Genomic DNA, 14,118 nt, shown 5'->3' on the forward strand with positions numbered 1-14,118 from the left:
GCATCGTGTCGGACGAGCGAGGACACATCGGCACCAGAGGCTACAGTTGATTCTGCAGCAGCATCAGCGTTTGCAGGTAAGTCGATGTAGTTACTTACCTGCAAACGCTGATGCTGCTGCAGAATCAACTGTAGCCTCTGGTGCCGACACGATGCAGGACCTGGGGCAGGAAGTGAGTGACGTCACAGCGTGATCTCTCGAGAAAACGCCGTGTGTCTGCACTGCCAGAAGCTGGGTGTTAACAAACAGAAATGGATGATGCTGATTCGTCAGCATCATACACTCCCATTCCTAACGCCCAGCTAGTAAAAGAAGTAAAAACGCCCCGATGTACGCACATAATACACGCCCAGTTGTACTTTTACTGTAAACACGCCCAGTTGTTCTTTTGCAAGCCTCATTTGCATAAATACAAAAATGGTCATAACTTGGCCAAAAATGCTCGTTTTTTAAAAATAAAAACGTTACTGTAATCTACATTGCAGCGCCTATCTGCTGCAATAGCAGATAGGAGTTGCAAAATCTGGTGACAGAGCCTCTTTAAGGAACCACGTGCCTAAACATTACTGCAGACCAAGAACACCTCTTCATGGCAACGGTATTCTCTACAGCAAAAATTGTTCAGAAATGGTTTAAGCAACATGACTAAGGGTATGTGCACACGGTAGCAGGCTTTTACGTCTGAAATGACAGACTGTTTTCAGGAGAAAACAGCTGCCTCGTTTCAGACGTAAATGCTCCTCCTCGCATTTTGCGAGGCTTCTCGGACAGCCGTAAATTTTGAGCTGTGCTTCATTGAGTTCAATGAAGAACGGCTCAAATTAAGTCTGAAAGAAGTGTCCTGCACTTCTTTTGACGAGGCTGTATTTTTATGCGTGACAGGTTGTCTGCACAGTACGTCGGCAAACCCATTTAAATGAATGGGCAGATGTTTGCCGATGTATTGTAGCCCTATTTTCAGAGCTAAAACGAGGCATAATACGCCTGGTTTACGTCTGAAAATAGGTTGTGTGAACCCAGCCTGAGAGTTCACAGTGTTGACCCGGCCTCCTAATTCCCCAGTTCTCAATCCAATCGAGCATTTGGGGGATGTGCTTAAAAAATTCTAACTCATGCTAACTCACCAGCAATATTCTAGCAGTGTCATTTGTTTCTTCCCAGCTCCGTTGCATCTATACATTTTCAACCCTTTCATGAAGGGAAGCTGTATCAGACAGGATCCCTGCGCAAGTCAGCGTGATGACATCACTAGAGCACGCCGGCCTAAACAAGGATCCCATCAGTGTTGAGGCTTTGGAGCAGTTTCATTAGTCTCGGAAACAGGGCCTAGGTGAGTATAACTTTTTTTGTTTTGTATGGGGGAAGGTGGGGGGCACTATCTACAGGGGAGGCTTGCATGGCCCAATCGACAGGTGGGGGGGCATGGCCCAATCGACAGGTGGGGGGGCGCGCATGGCCCAATCGACAGGTGGGGGGGCGCATGGCCCAATCGACAGGTGGGGGGGGGGGCGAATGGCCAAATCGACAGGTGGGGGGGGGGCGAATGGCCCAATCGACAGGTGGGGGGGCGCATGGCCCAAACGACAGGTGGGGGGGGGCGCATGGCCCAATCGACAGGTGGGGGGGGCGCATGGCCCAATCGACAGGTGGGGGGGGGCGCATGGCCCAATCGACAGGTGGGGGGGGGGCCGCATGGCCCAATCGACAGGTGGGGGGGGGCCGCATGGCCCAATCGACAGGTGGGGGGGCCGCATGGCCCAATCGACAGGTGGGGGGGCCGCATGGCCCAATCGACAGGTGGGGGGGCCGCATGGCCCAATCGACAGGGGGGGCCGCATGGCCCAATCGACAGGGGGGGCTGCATGGCCCAATCGACAGGGGGGGCTGCATGGCCCAATCGACAGGGGGGGCTGCATGGCCCAATCGACAGGGGGGGCTGCATGGCCCAATCGACAGGGGGGGCAGCATGGCCCAATCGACAGGGGGGGCTGCATGGCCCAATCGACAGGGGGGGCCGCATGGCACAATCTACGAGGGGGGCCGAATGGCACAATCTACGGTGGGGGGCACTATCTACAATGGGGGCTTTGTGTGGCACACAGTGGCGGGGGGCCCAGTCAAAATTTAGCTATGGGGCCCAGTCTTACTTAGTTACGCCCCTGTCCTTACTGTGTGCTGCTTGTAAGGACTGGAGAAATCTATGACAAGCAGGAGGACGAGGAGACAAGCTGAGCTGCATCACATAGGATAGACTGAGACTCTGCATAGTGAGAACAGAACTTGGTACACTTAGACAGCACTCGGAGCAGTGCGAGTGCAGTGTGATGAGACTTCGTCCCCTCTGCAAAGCCAGAAGCATCAAAGAAAATGTAGCCTGCATTAGCGGAGCCATATCAGAAGGGAAGAAGGAACCAACCAAGATGCAGACAACCCGTAAATGGCACATCTACTAAAACAAGTACACACACTGTCACGTTAGGTTTGTGGACCCATTGGACCGTACCACCTTGGGGGTATGGCAGCTGGCCAACAGGGCGCAGGTCATAGTCCACAGTTCATATAAGGTACCTGTGGCAGCTCGGACAGTAGCAAGGCAGGCTCGGCTGGGACTAGTCAGCGGGTAGGCGTAAGGCGTGGAGCAGCAGGGCAGGCGTAGATACAGCACAGCACGGCACTAGAACAGGATAGCACGGGATACAGGATACGGGATACAGGGAACACTAGAATGGGAAAACACTAGGCGACCATTTGCTTAGACATACTAGGATATGACAAACAATGATGAGGCAAGGATCAGAATGGCAGAGGCCTTCTTATAGTCCAGGAAATCATGTGAGTTGATAATGATGATTGTTTTCATGCGCTGGCTTTTTAAGAGCAGGCACGAGCGTGCGCGCGCACCCTACGGGACACAGCGGAAGTGAGCGTTGGTGTCTCCTAGGAAGGACATGGGGACCAGCGCTCACAAATCCATGGCTGCGGGCGTCGGGAGGTAAGTAAACCTGACTGCCTGCGGCCATGGACGCTACACACGGCATACACGAGAGCTTCTAAGTATTCTTTAATAGCAGTCTATGCTGCTCTTTATAGGCAGAATTTAAAAAAAATAATTGTTGGAGTGCTCTTTTAAAGGATCTGCTGTTAACATCTAGGTGCCAGATACCACCTTCAGTGGTCTTGTGGAGCCCACTCCTTGATGGGTCAGAGCTATTTTAGAAGCATGAGGGGGGTCACAAAATATTAAGCAGTTGGTTTTAATGTTATGACTAATATTGCTTGTGTTACATATCTTTAAACAAACAAGTTGTTCAATAAAAATAACAACAGACTCGGACTGGTGAGGACTTTGTATATGTACTATTTGCGGCCTGACAAGTGTTGTTTCTCTTCTGGGTGAAACATTTTTATGACTACAGATCTTAAAATGTTCTTTATTATTACAGTAGCTCACTACCTCACCAAGATTGCCTACCCTTGATTTAAAGGAATTGTTCCAACTAGTCATCCCTTTTTCAAAAGCACAGTGCCCCAAAAATCAGGTCATTGCCCCAGTTCGATCTACTATAATCGCCAGGGATCACCTGGTATTGTGCTGTAAGCTGCAAGAGGCCACACATTTCTAAATTGCAAAATGCAGTATTAGGCCTCATTTACACGAGCGTAATATACGCGCGTGCGACGCGCGTGCTTTTCACGCGTGTCGTACGCACCTATATTACTCTATGGGGCAGTTTAGACGATGCGTGAATTTTGCGCAGCGTGAGTGCGTTGCGTAAAACTCACGACATGTTCTATAATCGTGCGTTTTTCGCGCATCCACGCACCCATTGAAATCAATGGGTGCGTGAAAACCACGCATGCCGCACGGAAGCACTTCCATGCGAACTGCGTGATTCGCGCAAGAGCTGTCAAAAGGATGAATGTAAACAGAAGAGCACCACGTGCTTTTCTGTTTACAAACATCCAAACGGAGTGTCAAATTAGAGATGAGCGCACCGAACTTCACCGGGTTCGGCCGAACTCGTTTTGACCGAACCCGGCAAAAAATGTTCGGGTACGCGACGTCAGGAGACAGTCACTGCCCACGGTGCTGAAAGACTTAAACTGTTTCAGCACCATGGACAGTGACTTTCGATCACAATATACATATACGTGTAAAAAAAAAACAGAAGTTCGGACTTACCGATAAGTCCCGGCTCCTTCCTCCAGTCCGACCTCCCGGGATGACAATTCAGTCCAAGTGACAGCTGCAGCCAATCACAGGCCAAGCACAGGCTGCAGCCAATCACAGGCTGCAGCGGTCTCATGGACTGCCGCGTCATCCTGGGAGGTGGGGTCGGATGACGAGAGGGACGCGTCACCAAGGCAACGGCCGGGAGACCGGACTGGAGGAAGCAGGCAGTTCATGGTACGTTTGAACGTCTTTTTTTATTCACAGGTTGGTGTATATTGTGATCGGCATTCACTGTCGAGGGTGCTGAAAGAGTTACTGCCGATCAGTTAGCTCTTTCAGCACCTTGGACAGTGATGGGCGTCGACTAGCCTCATCTCTATGATGGCGGCTGCGCGAAAATCACGCAGCCGCGCATCATACACGGATGACACACGGAGCTGTCAAGTGCCTTTTGCGCGCGCAAAACGCAGCGTTTTTTGCGCGCGCAAAACGCACACGCTCGTGTAAGTCAGGCCTTACATAGTGCCCACTCAAATAAATGGATGTGGGACAGGTGTCCTTTGTAGCATATGCCAGTTTTGGCAAACATATAGGGTTTCTGAGTGTCAGGGATCATTACCATGTATATTGTTTGTGTAATATACTGAATATATATATGTAAGGATAAATATTTTTCAAAGAGATTGGATTCATGGAGCACAAAGAGCCTGCATAACACGCCTCTGGAAGACACCGCCCCCTGGAATGCAAAGAGGAGTGTGCAGAAGAATGTACAGGAAAACTTATAGCTGAGGAGCCAATGGGATTTAAGCAAGTCCCACATCTATAGGGAGGGGCATGTGTCTTCTCTGTGTGTTTCTTTGTTCTGAATAAAGTTCAGTTCTCCTTCTCTGATCAAGGGAAGTTGTGTACCAAACATTTTTGGCTGGTTTTACTTCTTTCCAGGCATGCCTTCAGCTTTCAATTTACAGAGGTGGTTATTCGGTGTGAAATAAGGACCTGACATGAGCAGGGACCCCATTATATGATGTCCATATGACCTGATAAGGAACATAAACCGGTTTTGTCTAGTTGGGACAATATGGCTGAATGAGTGGAAGAAAGAAAAAAAAAAAACCAAAAAACGACTACTTAACCCTTATAAAGATATATTCTAAAAATAGAAACTGAATTTTGGACCTATTTAGATATAGAATAAAAAGTAAGTTTATAAGTATATGTCTGCTGGATCCCTGTATCTAAGCCTATCACATGTGATACTATCTGCTGAGCTGTGTATTTAACCCCTTAATGGCCGAGGTTGTTTGGACCTTAATGACCAAGCCAGATTTGTCAAATTTGCTATGTCCGACTTTATCAGAGTAATTCGGACATTGTTTTGTTCATCACAGGTTGTACTTTATTTTAGTGGTAAAAGTAGACGGATACAAATTGCGTAAATTAATAAAAAAATACAAAATGTATAGAAATTTCGTAAAAATTTTCATTTTTCCCTATTTTGAACTGCAATATGTCAAATATGTACATTTTTTAAATTAAATATATATTTCCATCTCTTCACTCTATTTTGGCAGCACTTTTGAAAAAAATAAAATACATTTTGAGCAATTTAGAAGACTTACAAATTTAATAATACATTTTTGAAGTATATTTTGATTTCCGGCACAAAGCCAGGTTTTCAGGGCCTCATTAGGTGTCAGAATGATAGAAACCCCCACAAATGACCCCATTTTGAAAACGACACCTCTTGAGGTATTTATCTAGGGGTGTAGTGAGTATTTTGGGTGGTAAAAAATAAAATTCCACTTTTTCCACAAATGTGTCATTGTAAAGATAGATTGCTTTGTAAAGCGAACAGGAGAATGAAGAAACACACGCCAAAATCTATCACCCTGTGCCTACTGCTTTCAAAATTACCCCCATTGTGGCCTCGATCTGCTTACTAGACATGTGGCTGGGCCAAAAATAGAGGGAGCACCCTTTGACTGTCAGGGCACAATTGAATAAATTACAGGCCCCATATCATGCATTTAGCTGCCAGAACAAAACCCCAAAAAACAAAAACACAGAAATTACCCCATTTTAAAAACTAAACCCCTGAGGTATTCATCTAGTGGTGTATTGAGCATGCGGACCAAATAAAATTTTAAATGAGGAAATAATGGGTATTATTTCAGATACTATGGGTATATAATCTTTTCTTCAAAGCAGGACAGTCATAAAACACTCAAAAGAAACAAAAGGATCAAAAATATGAAAGGGGTAAAATATTTTCTGAAACAAACTACTACCTCTCCCAAAAGAATTCCTCCCCACTTGGAAAGCCCACAAATGAAAACGAAAATATAAATTAAAACGGACTTTCTAAAAAGACTCCCCTCCCCCATTTTGGCATTCCCTAAATAAAATTAATAATTGTAAACTGTGTGATACGTTTCAAAACACGGCTAGTTGCAGAGTCCTGGTTGAGATGGGCACATCGGGCAGTAGAAGCGACTATCCCTCCTCCTTCCATGCTTACTGCAAACCCAGCACCTTTGGGGGTATCTTTGCGTCTCGGTGGAAGGGACGGGGTGAAGAAAGTGGCGCTCTGAAAGTCTTCGCACATCCTCAGACTCGTAGGGTTGTGCAGGAGCATTGGAGTCAAATAGGAGACGCTCAATAACCTCCTCCTGGAACTGAAGGAAGGTGAGTGTTCCTTGTTTTGTTGTACAAACCCATTACAGGTAGCAATCTGAATTAGGTAGATTGCTACCTTTTTTGTACCATGCCATGGTCTTACGATTTACCAAAAAAGGTTGAAGCACCTGGTCCGACAGAACTACACCCCCCATGAATTTTTTAGTCTGTCACACATACAGGCTTATGCTTTTCCATGGTGGCCCCCCTCCCTAACTGCCACCGTGGTGTCTGGATGCAGAGTGAACATATAGATGTCCTTCTGGTCATTCCACTTTACTGCAAGTAACTCCTCGCTTGCCAGTGCGAATGACGCCCCCCTTTCCACATGTCTGGACACCAATTGCTTTGGGAATTCCACCCTGTTTTTACGGATGGTTCCACAGGCCCCTGTATTTACAGCATGGAGGGGATTTAAAAAGGGGGACGCTGCTATAAAATTATCAATGTAGACATGGTACCCTTGGTTCAGGAATGGCACCATTTGGTTCCAAGTATAAGGAAACAAGAACTAGTTCAGACAGAAATGTCAAAAAGTAGAAAATTGTGCTTTATATCTTTTCAATGTCAATTGACAGAAAACAAATGCAATACAATTGCCAAATGTGATTCAAATATATCACCCATCTGAAGGTCAGAGTCCTGGAATTGACCTGGTTAGAGTTCCTTCATAGTCTTCTCTGTTAGATCCAGGGCTTTATCGAATAGCAGAGACAACACACGTGGAGGATTGGCGTCTGACAACACCTGAGCGATGTTTTGGGGGACCGCCCCCTTTCTCAAGCATTCCTGTCGGACTCTCCGTGCTCATTTAAATAGTAATCAATCAAGGTAAGTGTAATCAATATAGTATATAGTATTTTACAAACATGTGAATATTTAAAAATGTGTAAATAATTAAAAACAAGCATTGAGTTTCGCATTGAATGTTAGAGAAATGGATTATGAAAAGGTTTTTTCTAAATATTTTAAAAAAAAAATAATAATAAAGTGTTAAATGTTATTTATTTTTCTCTATTTGTTATTGCCATGAAGGAGTTTTCTTTTTTTATACATGTTTGCAACCCATTCCATTAATTCAATGGTCAATAAATCGGATGTAAAATTAGAACGATGTCTCAATATTAAAGTACATAGCAAATATTAAATTTAAATAAGAAATAACACTATGTTACTAGTTTATAGAATATTATAGAGATAACAATTTATACTTTATTTATGGACTATGCAATTATTTGGAGATAAAAAGGCAATAGTGTAATCAGGTGTTGTCAGACGCCAATCCTCCACATATGTTGTCTCTATCGGCTAAAGCCCTGCATCGAACGGAGAAGACTATGAAGGAACTCTAACCAGGACATTTCCAGGACTTACCTTCAGATCGGTGATATATTTGAATCACAATTGGCAATTGTATTGCATTTGTTTTCTGTCAATGGACATTGAAAAGATATAAAAGAACAATTTTCTACTTTTTGACATTTCTGTCTGAACTAGTGCTGGTTTCCTTATACGCTATATCTAAAAGGTAGAAATCACCTATTACTGCACTACCTCTCCCACAGGTTAATTCATTATTAACCCCTTCCCGACATTTGACGTATCCATACGCCAAAGTCGGGTAGGGGAAGTATGGAACGGGCTCATGGAGCTCGTTTAATACTGCGGTCAATAGCGACCGCAGCATTTAAATCATTAGAAAGAGGGGGGGGGCGACCCCCTCGAACAGCTCATTGCGCACCCTGCAACGCAATCGCGCGGGGGGGGGGGGGGGCTACGGCTGCCTGGGGGCCTAATGAAGGCCAGCCTGGTCTGCCATCTTTGTGCACCTATTAAGCCCTGTCAGAATCACGCTATACTGCAATACATTAGTATTGCAGTATATCGTGCAAGCGATCTAACGATCGCTGGTTGAAGTCCCCTAGGGGGGACTGATAAAAAAAAAAAGTTAAAATTAGTTATATAAAGGTTTTTTTTTTGTGTAAAAAAAAAATAAAAAAATGTAACGTTCAAAAAACCACCCTTTTCCCCCTAGAGCTTAGTACAAAAATAAATAAACATAATTGGTATCGCCGCATTCGTAAAAGTCTGAACTATTACAATAAACCCCCGTAAAAAAAAAAAATTGTAAACGCCAGAATCTCTATTTTTTGGTCACCTAATCTCCCACAAAAAATGAAATAAAAAGTGATCAAACTGTCGAATGTACAACAAAATAGTATTATTAAAAACTAATCCCACAAAAAATAAGCCCTCATACCACTTAATCGACGGAAAAATAAAAAAGTTGTGGCTCTTGGAATTTGGCGACACAAAATAAATGTTCTTTTTCACACTTAGGGCTTATTCAGACGAACGGGATATACGTCCGTGCAACGCGCGTGATTTTCACGCGCGTCGCACGGACCTATATTAGTCTATGGGGCCGTGCAGACAGTTGCGTTATTTTTACGCAGCGTGAGTCCGCTGCGAAAAACTCACGACATGTCCGTTCTTTGTGCGTATTTCGCGCATCACGCACCCATTGAAGTCAATGGGTGCGTGAAAATAACGCGCACCACACGGAAGCACTTCCGTGGGACGCGCGTGATTCGCGCAACAGCAGTGGAAAGGATGTATGAAACATCCAAACGGAGTGACATGTCGGCTGCGCGAATATCACGCAGCCGCGCATCATACGGGGCTGACACACGGAGCTGTTAAGTGCCTTTTGCGCACACAAAACGCCGTGTTTTTTGCGTGTGCAAAACGCACACGCTCGTGTGAATCCGGCCTTAGGTTTTTACTTGTAAAAGTAGTAAAATATAGAAAAAACTATATATATTTGGTATCGCCATAATCGTATTGACCCACAGAATAAAGTTAACACGTTGTTTTAATTGCACAGTGAATTACGTAAAAAACGGCACACAAAAAAACACGGAGGAATCGCTGTTGTTTTCATTTTCTACCCCACAAATAATTTGTCCTGTTTCCTAGTACATTATATGGCAAAATAAATGGTGCTACAAAACACTACAACTCGTCCCGCAAAAATCAAGCCCTCATAGTACTATATCGACGGAAAAATAAAGATGTTACGGCTTTTGGAAGGTGGGGAGGAAAAAAATAAAATGAAAATCTGAAAAAGGGCTGCGGCGGGAAGGGGTTAAGGTCAGAAACTACAAACCTGAACCATTAGGTGCCAAACAATTTTGCCGGATGTGGCAATTGTCTCTGGCAGCCTGGGGGATTAATTTGGCAGTCTTTGCCTTTATAAATCAAGAAACCGAAGGTGTACCCTGTTGTGCTCTGGCACACCACACCTTATAAAGTTTAACGCCATATTTGGCACGTTTGGAGGGGTTGAACTGCCTGAACGAACGACTGCCTTTGTAGCTCATCAGGGATTCATCCACCAATACATTTTGATCTGGGGTGTAGGATTTAAGAAAAGATTCTTGTAGGAGGGAAATTAATGGTCTCAATTTATTAGGGCGATCATGGCCTGGGTCATTTCTTTGGGGGACTTATCTGTAAAATGCATGAAGCACATTATGGATTCATATCGGTGTCGGGACATAACTGCTGCATATACAGGGGTAGCATGGACAGCTCTTGATGCCCAGTAGGACCGGATAGTTGTTTTTTTGAACAACCCCATTTTAGAGTTAGGCCTAAAATATTTTTAAGCTCAGGAACACTAGTGGGAGTCCATGATGAGTAGATGGATATGGGTTTCTGTGCAATAAATTGTCTTGCATAAATATTTGTCTGTTGGACAATTTACTCCGGGACTTGGTCACTGACAAATATGTGGAAGAAGTCCAAATGGGTATAATTAGCAACAGCCACTTTTATTCCTGGGGCTGCTGACAGTTGCGGGACCTGGGGAAAAAAAAAAAAAAAAAAAGGAGATACCCTCCCTACCTATCACTAGGTAAATAAATTCCTAAAACCAGCACAAAAAAAATGACGTAATACTGGCTAACAGGTAACCGGACGATGCCAGAAAAAGTACTGATCCCTTGTGCTCACACAGGGGATGAGGGGGAAAAAAACGGGGTGATCAGGGGGCGATGAGGGGGCACAGACTTGAAAAGTTTGTGTTTTTTTCACTTATACAGCTCAGGATTAGGTTATAGTGTCTCTCTCTCCTTTCACAAATCAACTACAGTGAGGGGAGAGCAAGACACAGCCCATGTCCAGGCTGTATTTTGAAAATATACGGACATAGATCACTGTGATAGGTAGATCACAGTGACCATGTCAGCAGGGACCACACAGATTTGGTCCCTGGCTGCTTCCATTTGCCATATGCTTCCACAGGCAGCATTGGCGGTATGTAAATGGCGCATGCGTGCGCCATTTTTATTATCTGGGACGGGGGTGGGGGGGGGGGGTGATTGGGGGCTAATAGGGAGTGCTGGCCCTTATTTTTACTAGAATATAGTCTGTGAGAAAAGAAAAAGAACCGCCGCTGTTTTGATGGTGATCGCCATTATCGCATTATTCGGTGAATAACGGCGATCACGTGACCGGACAAAACGGTCATCGGTCTGTGCTCTGAGGCCTCATCTACCTCTGTAGCCAAGTACATGAAGTTTAAGCGCCTCCCGGGGCGCTCTGGCATAAGAACCCATAATGGTCGCCGTTAAAACACGTATAGACGGTCGTTAAGGGGTTAAGCAGATCATGTGTGATACCGTCTGCTGAGATTCTGTATCCAAGCCAATCATGTTTAATACGGTCTACTTGAGCCCTTTATCTAAGCCTATCTTGTGTGATACGGACTCTTGGGGTCCTGAATCTAAGCATATAATAATATATGGTCTCCTGGGGCCCTAAATCTAAGCCTATCACGTGTGATTTTGTCTCCTGGGGCCCTCCGGAGAGAGCAGCGTCATCTTACACCCATACGGATCACATGACATGACACAGACAGGATGACTGGGCCCGGCTGCTGGTTGAAGATAATAGAAGGACACACAAGCAAAGTCTGTTAACCAGTTAGTGACCGGCTCATAGTGTTTCTACGTCAGTCACTAACTGGCCTTATTCCAATGCAATAGACTTTTTATGTCGCTGAATCGGAATAAGTAAACAGGGCAAGTAGCGTCCCTGCTCGACCGGGTGAGATCGATATTAGTATCGATCTCACCCGTTTAACCCCTCAGATGCGGTGCACAATAGTGTTGTGGTTTTGGAGAGAGGGAGGGAGCTCCCTCTCATCCCACTGACACCCGGCGATAAGATCGCCGAGTGTCTGTGTCTCCGAATGCAGCCAGGGGGCCTAATAAAAGGCCCCCAGGTCTGCCTGTGGTGAATGCCTGCTAGGTCATGCCGGACAGGCATAATACACTGCAATACAAAAGTATTGCAGTGTATTATAAATGCGTTCGGATTATCGCATAGTGAAGTCCCCTAGTGGGACTAGTAAAAAAGTGAAAAAAAAAGTTTAATAAAAAGTTTAATAAAAAGTGAAAAAAAAAAAGTGAAGAAAACACACTTTTTTTCCCCTTACAAACTGCTTTATTATTAACAAACAACATAAAGTAAAAAAGTTACACATATTTGTTATCACCGCATCCGTAACGACCCCAACTATAAACTTATTACATCATTTAATCCGCACGGTGAACGTCGTAAAAATAAAATAAAAAAACATGCAAAAATTGCTGTTTTCTTTGAATCGAGACTTAAAAAAAATGTGATAAAAAGTGATCAAAAAGGTCGCATCTACTCCAAAATGGTACAGATAAAAACTACAAGTCGTCCCGCAAAAAAAAGCCCTCCTACAATTGCATCGGCGAAAAAAAAATGTTACGGCTCTTCAAATATTATTTTTCAAATAATTTTGAAAAGAATGTGTTTTCACTGTGTAAAAGTAGTAAAACATACAAAAACTATACCAATTTGGTATCGTTGTAATCGCAACAACCCGCTGAATAAAGTTATTGTGTTATTTATACCACACGGTAAATGGCGTAAATTTAGAAAACAAAAAAGTGTGGCGAAATTGCTGTTTTTTTTCTATTCCCCCCCAAAAAAAAGTTAATCAATAAATTCTATGTACCCCAAAATGGTGCTATTAAAAATTACACCTTGTCCCGCAAAAAACAAGACCTTATACAGCTATGTCGACGCAAAAATAAAAAGTGTATAGCTCTTTGAATGAGACAATGGAAAAACGTTAAAAAAAAATGGCTTGGTCATTGACGTCTAAAATAGGCTGGTCATTAAGGGGTTAAGCGAAGACAAGTGATTCAAGACAAGGTAGATTAAAAAAAAATACTATAGGTTGGAATCCCATACAGATTTCAGTGAAGTCCCTGGGAACCCCCACCATTAACCCTTGCCATGTGCACCAAAAAAGCTATGGACGGCTCGGATAAGAAGCAAATAATATAAAATATCAGGCTCAACTAGACTCAATTATTTTCTGTAATTTCCTCTACTTTATTTAACATTATCTATTGGGGTCAAACAATATGTGATCACATGATCTAAATCTTCTCTCCTCTACTTAGAATCTCTTTCTTCTCTGGAAACTCTTCCCCGCAGTTACCTTCACATTCTACATGACTCTTCCTTAATTCTATTAATGCGTTTTTTCACATTATCGATATTCTAAATGTGTGATCTAATAATGAATGATTCTCATTAAACAAAATTCCTTTACAACACAACGTTTAAATGCATAATTTCTCAGAGTTAATTCCATGTAGTCTGTGAAAATGCTAGCATGCTATTACCTTATTTTCTGCATTGCCATCTATGAATAAATGCAAACCACTCCGAAAGCAGTAGCACCTTTCGAAAATGTTGTGGCCATGTAATCCTTCTAAGCCAAGGATAGAAGAAAGACATACCACTTGCCATATAGTGTGCGCTCTTACAGCCCCCAAGGAATAGTTTGGTGGAGGTGGGGTCACCAAGGTTAATTTACCAAAAATGGACAAATTTAAAAGTGTGTGTCTAAACAACAGAACATCTTTAAACATTGGCAAGCCATCCATAAACCAGTCAGCAATGCTGATTCACAGAATCTCTCACAGACCGATCTTCCTTAATGATGCACCACTTAGCTCTCCCGTTGGTAACAATTTAGGTTACATTCCCTCAAGTCTGGTTCTGTAGTTGTTAAACGAGTTGGATTTGAGAGCACCACCTTTTCAATTTATGGGCTTTTGTGGATGTTCCAGTTTAAAAGGTGCATGAATCTCCGGACAATTGCACTTTATTGTATGTGGCACCTGACAAACTTACACCCGGGCTGTGCTTAA

General features: G+C 43.8%; 1 protein-coding gene across 1 annotated transcript in view; it reads right to left on the reverse strand.

Annotated features, from left to right (window-relative positions):
• Nucleotides 1-14,118, reverse strand: part of ARHGAP26 (Rho GTPase activating protein 26) — a 467,460-nt gene that overhangs the window by 121,356 nt on the left and 331,986 nt on the right. The gene's annotated exons all lie outside the window — the stretch shown is intronic.

This window comes from Rhinoderma darwinii, chromosome 3 (genome assembly GCF_050947455.1).
Source record: "Rhinoderma darwinii isolate aRhiDar2 chromosome 3, aRhiDar2.hap1, whole genome shotgun sequence".
NCBI lineage: Eukaryota > Metazoa > Chordata > Amphibia > Anura > Rhinodermatidae > Rhinoderma > Rhinoderma darwinii.